The sequence below is a fragment of the Myotis yumanensis genome, unplaced genomic scaffold (genome assembly GCF_028538775.1).
Source record: "Myotis yumanensis isolate MYYU_CA2020_CCGP unplaced genomic scaffold, mMyoYum1.0.hap1 SCAF_102, whole genome shotgun sequence".
In the NCBI taxonomy this organism is placed as follows: domain Eukaryota; kingdom Metazoa; phylum Chordata; class Mammalia; order Chiroptera; family Vespertilionidae; genus Myotis; species Myotis yumanensis.
The window spans coordinates 54,959-58,434 of NW_027223853.1; the positions used below are offsets into that span (position 1 = coordinate 54,959).

Genomic DNA, 3,476 nt, shown 5'->3' on the forward strand with positions numbered 1-3,476 from the left:
GTGTCCTCCCTCCCTCCCTCCCTCCCTCCCTCCGCCCACCCGTCCGCTCACCCGCTTTCCACGGGAAATCCTCAGTCTCATGTCACACACTCACTGGTGATTACACTCGCTGCCTCCTTCCTCCCTGTGAAAAAGAGGAAGTTAAATGGACGAACCTGAAAGAGCCCCACAGGTGGCAACCGTGAAGCAAGTGCACACACATGTGTGCGTGTGTGGCATTTGTCAACAATGTAAGAAATCCTCCAACCTGTGCAGAATTTCTGTGAGTGTCTTTCAGCCAAACTGTCCAGAAATGTCGCTCGTACGCCGGGAAGCACAATCTCAACGGCGGGAGATGATGTTCCAAAGAATGGCAATGTCGGCCCCCTTATTTTATACACTCCAATCCCAGGAGGAGACCGTACGTGGGTTACATGAAATCCACTGGTGACATTTTAGGGAGGCGGGAGAAAGCAAAGCGGGCAATCCCCCCCCCCCCGCCACCCCCCCCCCCCCCCCCACACACACACAGGAGTCCTCTCATGGGGCGAACCAACCGTGACTCTAAAGTCGTGATCCTGACCCCGGGAGTTGTATTAAAAATCAAGCTAAAGGAGTGTGAATGTAAACTGTAGGCTTATCAAAGGTTCAAAGGAGGTCTGTGTTTACCACCATTGAAAGAAAACAAACCAAGAAAGAGATCAAGGGTGGGTCAAAACATCCTCTCTGGGACTGGGAGGGAGAGAGTTCCTGCATCTGTCCAAGAGGGTCATCTGCAGTGTTGAAAAGCCAGGGTTCAGCAACAGGGGATATTTTCTTCCTCTCAGGGATCATGAAAAGCATCCATGACAGTAAGGGGGTGAGTATGGGGTGGGTGCTGTCATTGAAAAGGCTAGGTGAGCAGGGAGAGCTATGCCATTTACAGGCATACCCTATCCACTTTTCCTTTCACAGAATTTACACAATGACTTAATGTTTAGTTTTGAATGGCATTACTTCTTGAGTCTCCTCCTCATTGTTTCCAAGTCTTTGGTTGATACTCAGGTGTAGGACGAATGTATGTATGTATGTATGTATGTATGTATGTATACTGTGTGTGAGCCCCAGGATGGACAGAATCTGGGGGGGGGGGGGGGCGGTGAGTGGAATAGACTGGAATGGAGTGGAGGAGCGGGGGAGCAAGAGGAAGGGAGAGAATTGGAGGGAGGCAGGAGGGAAACTGGAGAAGAGAGGATGCCAAAGGACCTCGTTAGTTAATGACACCGGGCATGGCTCTTATTCTGAGTTTTTTGTTTGTTTTCCTCGAATGCCACCTATGCAGAAAACAACCTGTGTGAAGTTCAACTAAGGTCACCCACACAAGAATAAGGACTACCCATTGACTGCAAGGCTCTGTAGTAGGTCGCCCGCTGTTTGCACTTGGCAGAGACTCAAATCTGAGGCAAGGGGAAGAGCGAGTAAGCTGGAGTAGAAGAGGGAGAGGTGTGTCCCCTACCCCTAGGAACCAAGTTTAGGGGGTTGAAGGGCCAAAAAAATAGAATAAAATAAAAAGAAAAAAGAAAGGAAGGAAGGAGGGGGAGAGAGGAGAGAGAGAGAGAGAGAGAGAGAGAGAGAGAGAAGAAAAGAAAAGAAAGAAAGAAAGAAAGAAAGAAAGAAAGAAAGAAGAAAGAAAGAAAGAAAGAAAGAAAGAAAGAAAGAAAGAAAGAAAGAAAGAAAGAAAGAAAGAAAGAAAGAAAGAAAGAAAGAAAGAAAAAAGAAAGAGAAAGAGGAAGGTCCTCGGTTCAGTCCTGACTATGACTTTCTGGGGCATGGCAGGGCACGGCACGGCACACCCGGTCGGTCGCCGCGAGTGGTGTGGTTTGTGGTTTCCAGCCAGAAACCCCACTGTGGTCCACTTCAGTCCACCTCATACCTTTCCTGGCTGGGGAGAGTTCCTTTGGATCACAAGGACAAACCCAAAGGAGGACAAAGTTCAGAATGCCTAATTCACCCCTGCCCATTTCTACACGACAAAGCCGTCCATAGTGTCCAAGTGACCTGCATTTTTCATGTCTGCGAAAGAAGTTTCCATTTGAGGTACAGGTACTGCTTTGTGTTATTTAGAATGGATGTGCCTCCATCCAAAGTGCTAGTATGGCGATCCACTGCCTTCCATTCATGCCCCCCTGTCTGCCGACTGCGCAGGCGCTGTCCCTGATTTGGCTCCGCCCTGTGACGACAACGGACCAGCCCGGCCCTCTGGCCGACCTCGCTTTGAGGCTTATAAAAGCGGTCACCAGGAAGGTGGCGCATGACAAGGACAGGTTGCATCGTCATCATGTCATCACCAGGGTGGTGAGAACGCAGGGTCCGGTACTGGGGGGGGGGGGGGGGGGGGGGGGGAGGCGGGGAGGGCGCGTTTGAAAGCTTCATATTCTCATTCTCATTCTCTCTCTCTCTCTCTCTCTCTCTCTCTCTCTCTCTCTCTCTCTCTCGTTTCCACCTAGCAGTCAAGAAGGACAGACACTCCCACGATGCGGATGAAGGACTGTCAGACTTTGAAATTTCCTCCGCGAGCGAATATAGGGCGATTTAGGAATTTCCTTTCAGTGAACACGCCCCGCACTGTGCCGCCGCCGCCTGGAAACATCCCTAAAGGGTTGAAGCGTTGATACGAATAGAAACAGGACGGGTAAGCATTGCAACGTGTTTTCTGGGGTTTTGTTTGAGAGACCCATACATGTATAACGCTGTGATAAGCCGGGCTGTACATATAAATAAATAAATGAATGAATGAATGAATGAATGAATAAATAAATAAATAAATAAATAAATAAATAAATAGTAGTAAAGGTGGATTCATGATAAGAATGTGTCATTGTATGCGGGCTGTACGTGAAAGAAAGAAAGAAAGAAAGAAAGAAAGAAAGAAAGAAAGAAAGAAAGAAAGAAAGAAAGAAAAGTCCTAACCGGTTTGGCTCAGTGGATAGAGTGTCAGCCTGTGGACTGAAAGGTCCCAGGTTCGATTCCGGTCAAGGGCGTGGTTGCGGGCACATCCCCAGTGGGAGGTGTGCAGGAGGCAGCTGATCAATGCTTCTCTCTCATTGATGTTTTTATCTCTCTCTCTCTCTCTCTCTCTCTCTCTCTCTCTCCCTCCCTCCCTCCCTCCCTTCCACTCTGTAAAAAATCAATAAAGTATATTTTTTTTAAAAAAAGAAAAAAAAAGTGAGTTTCCTGTCAACATTTCTTTGCTCTTCGGCCCCGCCCCCGGTCAAGCAGATCAAATAAAGAAAAATAAATAAATTAAATTAAAAAGTATCCTGTCAACATTTCAATCGACCCAAATCACTCTGATCCACGATCAGAGACAGAAGTCCAGGTCGGGCCATCTGGTCGACCTGCGCTCTCTCTGTGGATGGCGGGGTCCCCGCCGGCAGAGACAGGCTGTAAAAATAAAATAAAATAAAATAAAATAAAATAAAATAAAATAAAATAAAATAAAATAAAATAAAATAAAA

General features: G+C 47.4%; 1 long non-coding RNA gene across 1 annotated transcript; it reads left to right on the forward strand.

The window, feature by feature from the left end:
* Positions 1–1,996: 1,996 nt before the first annotated feature.
* Positions 1,997–3,476, forward strand: LOC139001114 (uncharacterized). The gene is made up of 3 exons (XR_011469853.1): positions 1,997–2,313; positions 2,466–2,650; positions 3,155–3,476. It is a non-coding gene; the product is annotated as an uncharacterized lncRNA (long non-coding RNA).